This window comes from Tachyglossus aculeatus, unplaced genomic scaffold (genome assembly GCF_015852505.1).
Source record: "Tachyglossus aculeatus isolate mTacAcu1 unplaced genomic scaffold, mTacAcu1.pri scaffold_105_arrow_ctg1, whole genome shotgun sequence".
Taxonomy (NCBI): Eukaryota; Metazoa; Chordata; class Mammalia; order Monotremata; family Tachyglossidae; genus Tachyglossus; species Tachyglossus aculeatus.
In genome coordinates this window covers 34,792-42,546 of record NW_024044844.1, presented here as the reverse complement: position 1 = coordinate 42,546, position 7,755 = coordinate 34,792, and positions in this window count along the sequence as shown.

Here is a 7,755-nt window from a genome sequence, read left to right as displayed (position 1 = left end):
GTGTGCAGAGCACCGTACTAAGCGCTTGGGAAGTACAAGTTGGCAACATAGAGACAGTCCCTACCCAACAGTGGGCTCACAGTCTAGAAGGGGGAGACAGAGAACAAAACCAAACATACTAACAAAATAAAATAAATAGAATAGATATGTACAAGTAAAATAAATCAATCAATAAATAGAGTAATAAATATGTACAAACATATATACATATATACAGGTGCTGTGGGGAAGGGAAGGAGGTAAGATGGGGGGATGGAGAGGGGGACGAGGGGGAGAGGAAGGAAGGGGCTCAGTCTGGGAAGGCCTCTTGGAGGAGGTGAGCTCTCAGTAGGGCCTTGAAGGGAGGAAGAGAGCTAGCTTGGCGGATGGGCAGAGGGAGGGCATTCCAGGCCCGGGGGATGACGTGGGCCGGGGGTCGATGGCGGGACAGGCGAGAACGAGGTACAGTGAGGAGATTAGCGGCAGAGGAGCGGAGGGTGTGGGCTGGGCTGTAGAAGGAGAGACGGGAGGTGAGGTAGGAGGGGGCGAGGTGATGGAGAGCCTTGAAGCCGAGGGTGAGGAGTTTCTGCCTGATGCGCAGATTGATTGGTAGCCACTGGAGTTTTTTGAGGAGGGGAGTAACATGCCCGGAGCGTTTCTGGACAAAGACAATCCGGGCAGCAGCATGAAGTATGGATTAAAGAGGGGAGAGACACGAGGATGGGAGATCAGAGAGAAGGCTGATGCAGTAGTCCAGACGGGATAGGATGAGAGAGCCAATTCCTGAATTCCACTGATTTGAGGGCGACCGGAGAAGCTGCGAAGGCGCCATCTAATGGCCGGGCCCAGGAACTGCAGGGAAATCCCTTGCGCCAACAAATCGGTGCCCCACTGAATGGAGGGGAAGGCAGGACCTGAGAGGACGCCCTCTGCTGGCCGATCCCAGGAGCTGCGGGAGGGTCCCCGGCTCCAGGCGATCCCCACGCTCCATTCAGTTAAGGAGATGGGGGGAACGGGAGGACCTGCAACGGCACACTCTGCTGGCCGACCTCGAGAGCTGCAGGAGAATCCCCAACCTCAGCCGATCCCCAAGAACCAGTTAATTTGGAGGGGACGGGAGAAGCTGAGAGGGCGCCCTCTACTGACCGAGTCCGGGAGCTGCAGGGGAATCGCCAGCCCCAGCCAATCACCACCCTCCACTGATTTCGGGTCGACGGGAGAAACTTCGAGGTTGCCATCTGCTGGCCGAGCCCGCGAGCTGCAGGGAAATCCCTTGCCCCAACCAATCCGCACCCCACTGAATATGGGAGGTGGGGCGGGAAGACCTGCGAGGGCGTTCTCTGCTGGCCGAGCCCACGAGCTGCAGGAGGGTCCCCGGAGCCAAACGATCCCCACACTCCACTCAGTTAAGGGGGGGGGGGATGAGAAGACTTGCGAGGGCGTCCTCTGCTGGCCAAGGTCGCGAGCTCCATGAAAATCCCCAGCCCCACCCAATCCCCGCCCTCCACTGAATTGGGAGTGGGCCGGGAGGAGCTGCGAGGGTGCCCTCTGTTGGCCAAGCCCAGGAGCTGCAGGAGGGTCCCCGGCTCCAGCCGTTCCAGGCGCTCCACTCATTTAAGGATGGGGGGAACGGGAAGAGCTTCGAGGGCGTCCTGTGCTGGCCGAGCTCGCGAGCTGCAGGAAAATCCCCGACCCCAAGCAATCCCCGTGCACCAGTAGATTGGGGGAACATGAGGAGCTGCGGCGGCGCCCCCTGCTGACCGACATCGCGAGCTGCAGGAGACTCCCCGACCTCAGCCTATCCCCTAGCACCAGTTGATTTGGAGGGGACGGGAGAACCTGAGAGGGCGCCCTCTGCTGACAGAATCCAAGAGCTACAGGGGAGTCCCCGGCCCCAGCCAGCCTCCGCACTCCACTGATTTGGGGGCTATGGGATAAGCTACGAGGGCGCCATCTACTGGCCTGGCTCGCAAGCTGCAAGGAAATCTCTTGCCCCAAACAATCCACTCCCCGCTGAATGGTGGGAGGTGGGAAGGGAGGACCTGCGAGGGCGCTCTCTGCTGCCCGAACCCAGGAGCTGAAGCAGGGTCCCCGGCTCCAGCCTATCACCACGCTCCATCCAGTTAAGTGGGGGGGGGGAGGGGAGAAACAGGAAGACCTGCGAGGGTGTCCTCTGCTGGCCGAGCTCACAAGCTGCAGGGGAATCCCCGACCCCAACCAATCCCTAAGCACCAGTCGATTGGGGGGAACGGGAGGAGCTTCGAGGATGTCCCCTGCTGGCCGAACTCGAGAGCTGCAAGGGAATCAGCATCCTAAGACGATCCCCAAGCACCAGTTGATTTGGAGGGGACGGGAAAAGCTGAGAGGGCGCCCTCTGCTGACCGAGTCCAAGAGCTGCAGGGGAATCCTGGGCCCCAGTCAATCCCCGCACTCCACTGATTGGGGGTGATGGGAGAAGCTGCGAGGGAGCCATCTGCTGGCCGGAACCGCGAGCTTCAGGGAAATCCCTTGCCCCAACCAATATGCGCCCCACTGAATGGTGGGGGGGGAACGGGAGGACCTGCGAGTGAGCCCTCTCCTGGCTGAGCCCAGCAGCTGCAGGAGGGGCCCCTGCTCCAGCCGCTCCCCACGTTCCACTCAGTTAAGGAGAGGGTGGGAAACTGGAAGAGCTGCGAGGGCGTCCTCTGCTGGCCGAGCTCGCGAGCTGCAGGAAAATCCCCGACCTCATCCGATCCCCAAGCACCAGTTGATTTGGAGTGGACCGGAGAAGGTGAGAGAGCGCCCTCTGCTGTCGGAGCCCAAGAGCTGCAGGTGAATCCCCGGCCCCTGCCAATCCCTGCACTCCACTGAATGGGGGGAAGAGAGGACCTGCGAGGGCGCTCTCTGCTGGCCGAGCCCAGGAGCTGCAGGGAGTCCCTGTCTCCAGCCATTCCTCATGCTCCACTCATTTAAGGAGAATAGGGGAAATGGGAAGAGCTGAGAGGGCATCCTCTGATCGCCTAGCTCGCGAGCTGCAGGAGAATCCCCGACCCGAGCCAATCTCCAAATACGCGGTAATTTGGAGGAGCTGTGAGGGCGCCTCATTCTGGCCGACCTCGCTAGCTGCAGGAGAATCCCCGACCTCAGCCGATCCCCAAGCACCTGTTGATTTGGAGGGGGCGGGAGAAGCTGAGAAGGCGCCCTCTGCTGACCGTGTCCCAGTTCTGGAGGGGAATCTCCGGCCCCAGCCAATCCCCACACTCCACTGATTTGGGGGCGACAGGAGAAACTGCGAGGGTGCCATCTGCTGGCCGTGTCCGCGAGCTGCAGGGAAATTCCTTGACCCAACCAATCCGTGCCCCACTGAATGTGGAGGGGGGGAAGGGAGGATCTGTGAGGGCGCTCTCCACTGGCCCGAGCCCAGGATTTTCAGGATTGTCGCTGGCTCCAGCCGATCCCCATGCTCCACTCAGTTAAGGAGAGGGTAGAAACGGGAAGAGCTGCGACAGTGTCCTTTGCTGGCCGAGTTCGTGAGGTGCAGGAGAATCCCCGACTCCAGCCAATCCCCAAGCACCAGGTTATTAGGGGGAACGGGAGGAGCTGCGATGGCGCCCCCTTCTTGCCGACCTCGTGAGTTTCAGGAGAATCCCCGACCTCAGCAGATCCCCAAGTACCAGTTGATTTGGAGGTGACAGGAGATGCTGAGAGGGTGCCCTTTGCTGACCGGGTCCAAGAGCTGCAAGGGAATCCCTGGCCCCAGATGATCACCGCACTCCACTGATTTGGTGGTGACGCAGAAGCTGTAAGAGCACAATCTGCTGCCCGGGCCCGCGAGCTGCCGTGAAATCCCTTGCCCCAACCAATCTGTGCTCTAATGAATCGGGGCGGGGGGGAAGGAGGATCTGCCAGGGCGCTCTCTACTTGCTGAGCCCAGGAGCTGCAGGAGGGTCCCCGGCTCCAGCCGATCCCCATGCTCCACTCAGTTAAAGAGATTGAGGAAACGAGGAGAGCTGCGAGGGCGCCCTCTGCAGGCTGAGCTCGCGAGCTGCAGGAGAATCCCCGACCCCAACCAATTCCCAAGCACCAGTTCATTGCGGGGAACGGGAGAAGCTGCGAGGGAGCCCTCTGCTTGTCCACCCAGAGCCCTGCAGGACGGGCCCGGCCCCAGCCAATCCCCGCGCTCCACTGAATGGGGGGGGTGGGCCGGGAAGAGCTGCGATGGCTGCCCAGGAGCTGCAGGACGGTCCCCGGCTCCAGCCGATTCCCACGCTCCAGTCATTTAAGAAGAGGGGGGAAACGGGAAGAGCTGCGAGAGCGTCCTCTGCTGGCTAAGTTCGCGAGCTGCAGGAGAATCCCCGACCCCAGCATATCCCCAAGCACTAGTTGATTGGGGTGAATGGGAGGATCTGCGAGGGCGCCTCCTGCTAGCCGACCTCGCGAGTTTCAGGAGAATCCCCGACCTCTGCCGATCCCCTAGCACCAATTAATTTGGAGGGGACGGGACAAGCTGAGAGGTCGCCCTCTGCTGACCGAGTCTAAGAGCTTCAGGGGAATACCCGGCCCCAGCCAATCGCCGCACTCCACTTATTTGGGGGCTACGGGAGAAATAGAGGGCGCCATCTGCTGGCCGGGCCCGAGAGCTGCAGGAAAATCTCCTTCCCCAACCAATCCTTGACCCACTGAATGGGGGGGGTGGGAGGTGCTGCATGGGCGCTTTCTGCCGGCCGAGCCCAGGAGCTGCAGGAGGGTCCCCGGCTCCAGCCGATTCCCATACTCCACTCAGTTAAGGAGTTGGGGGGGGCGGGAACGGGAAGAACTGCGAGGGCAACTTCTGCTGGCTGAGCTCGCGAGCTGTAGGAAAATCCCCGACCCCAGCTAATCCCCAAGCACCAGTTGATGGGGAGGAATGGGAGGTGCTGCGAGGGCGCCCTCTGCTGGCCCACCCAGATCCCTGCAGGACGGGCCCCGGCCCCAGCTAATCCCCACGCTCCACTGAATGGGGGATGAGCCGGGAAGAGCTGCGAGGGCCGCCCAGGAGCCTCACGAGCTGCAGGAGGGTGGCCGGGCCCGCAAGCTTCAGGGAAATCCCTTGCCCCTACGAATCCGCGCCCCACTGAATTTGGGGCGGCGGTTGGAGCTACGAGGGCGCCCTCTGTTGGCCGAGGTCACGAGCTGCAGGAGGGTACCTGGCTCCAGCCGATCCCCACGCTCCACTCATTTAAGGAGGGGTGGGGACGGGAAGAGCTGCGAGGCCGTCCTCTGCTGGCCGAGGTGGCAGGCAGATAGGTATATTTGTACATATAGAGGGCATTGGACTGAGAAAATTGGCATTGTACGTATAGAGTTTTCGGTCTCCAGGGGGATATAGAAACCAATAGGTATCAATTCATTGCAGCTTTACACGGAAGTACTTTCTATATTTGTACATATTTATCATTCTATTTATTTTAATAATGGTGTATATATATATATCTTTAATTCTATTTATGTATTTCGATATTAACGCCTGTCTACTTGTTTTGTTTTGTTGTCTGTCTCCCCCTTCTAGACTGTCAGCCCGTTGTTGGGTAGGGATTGTCTCTATCTGTTGCCTCCTATCTGTCTGCTGCCTGCCTGCTCGCAGGGGAATCTCCGACCCCAGCCAATCCCCAAGCACCAGTTGACTGGGGGGACGGGAAGAGCTGCGCCCTCTGCTGACCTAGTCCAAGAGCTGCAGGGGAATCCCCGGCGGCAGCCAATCCCCGCACTCCATTGATGTGGGGGCGACGGGGGAAGCAGCGAAGGCGCCATCTGCTGGCCGTGTTCGCGAGCTGCAGGGAAATCCCTTGCCCCAACCAATCCGCGTCCCACTGAATGAGGGGGGGCGGGAAGAGCTGCATGGACGCTCTCTGCCGGCCAAGCCCAGGAGCTGCAAGACGGTCCCCGGCCCCAGCCAATCTCCGCGCCCCACTGAATGGGGGGTTGGCCGGGAGGAGCGGTTTTGAACAAACATTACCTGGGAAGCAGAGTGAAATACGGACTTGAGCACATGATATTCTCCGATCCTGCACACTATTTCAAGCCAGGCAGGAGATGGTCAGCCAAGGGCACGGGTGGTGGAACCTCAGGGAAGGGAATTTTCTCTGGACGGCATGGCAGGTGGACTTCTTAGAGCTCCTTCCCCGGAACAGGAAAGCATGGTGCCTTATCCTTACCATCATAGAGATCGTCAGTGTTTTAGGCATGGGGTACCTCCGTCCAACGGCCACCACCGACAGCGTTGTCCGTGGGTTGGATGCCTGGTTTTCACACTTTCCACGCCGAATGAATAGTGCAGTCAGATAACAGCTCACATTTCGCCTGTCGAATAGTAGCCCGATGGACAGAGGTTAAGGATATTAGGTGGGGCCTCCGTGTCCCTTACCCGCCTCAGTCCAAAGAAATGGTGGAAAAGGAGAAAGGTCCCTTACCCGCCTCTGAGACAGAAAATCGAACGGGAGCGCGACCTGAGGGATATGAGCGAATTCCCTGTAGGACTACCTGTATCAAGGTAGTCATCAGTCATCCACCCCATGGAAAATTTGAGGGGAAGGTCTTAGTCCAGGCCATCTACAAAGGAACATGGAGAGTCCATGGGGAGAGGTTCCCTGTCCATGTGATCAGTTCAGAGTAGATCCAAACACCGAGAGAGCGATGGAAGGAGTATGAGGCCGGAGGCGGGGGGCGGCGGGGGACGGAGGGGAAAGAAAGAGACGGGAAGTTATGGTAGGAAGGGCGTTGGCGGGTCCTGTTTCTTCCCCACAAGAAGCTGACAATCTGCTGTGGAGCGCGAATGGGACCCCAACAACCCAAGATCCCTACTGGTATCGCTGGCCTGTCTGGGTAAACGACAATGCATGGACGGCTGAGACAACCTCAGCCGCTGTCCCTGGCTGAGACAATCACCTGACTAGCTTATCCCAGTAACATCAATAAAGGCACAGCCTACTGGGTCTGCCTGCAAATTCCACATCACCGTGGCCTGTGTACCTAGTTTCTGGCCATTCCCTTCTTGCTGGTGAAGTGGACAGCGGGGTGGAGCAATCGTTAGGGCATCTCATCGGACTTCACAGCGAGATGCTTGGTGGGGTTTGGAGGTTACAACCCCTTTAGACGAACCCCTTTGTTTGTAACTTCACATGGGGTAACCTTTCCCTGGGACAGTACGGGGTGTGTCTCTTCACCGTGTGACTGGCAGAATACATTAGACGTGGCCCTGTAAAACCCTATAGGCACCGTGACCCGGATGGCCAATGGGTCCAACAATGCGGTCACTGCCTCCCAGGAAGAGGTAAAAGGACTATAGCGGATGGCCTTCCAGGGTAGGTTTGCTTTGGACACACTTCTAATCAGACAGGGACGTGTGCTACCATTCCTATCAAGTGCCGTCGAGTCATTTCCGTCTCCTAGCAACTTTACGGATATCATCATCATCATCAATCGTATTTATTGAGCGCTTACTATGTGCAGAGCACTGTACTAAGCGCTTTGGAAGTACAAATTGGCAACATATAGAGACAGTCCCTATGCAACAGTTGGCTCACAGTCTAAAAGGGGGAGACAGAGAACAAAACCAAACATCCTAACAAAATAAAATAAATAGAAGAGATATGTACAAATAAAATAAATAAATAAATAAATAGAGTAATAAATATGTACAAACACATATACATATATACAGGTGCTGTAGGGAAGGCAAGGAGGTAAGATGGGGGGGATGGAGAGGGGGACGAGGGGGAGAGGAAGGCCTCCTGGAGGAAGTGAGCTCTCAGCAAGGCC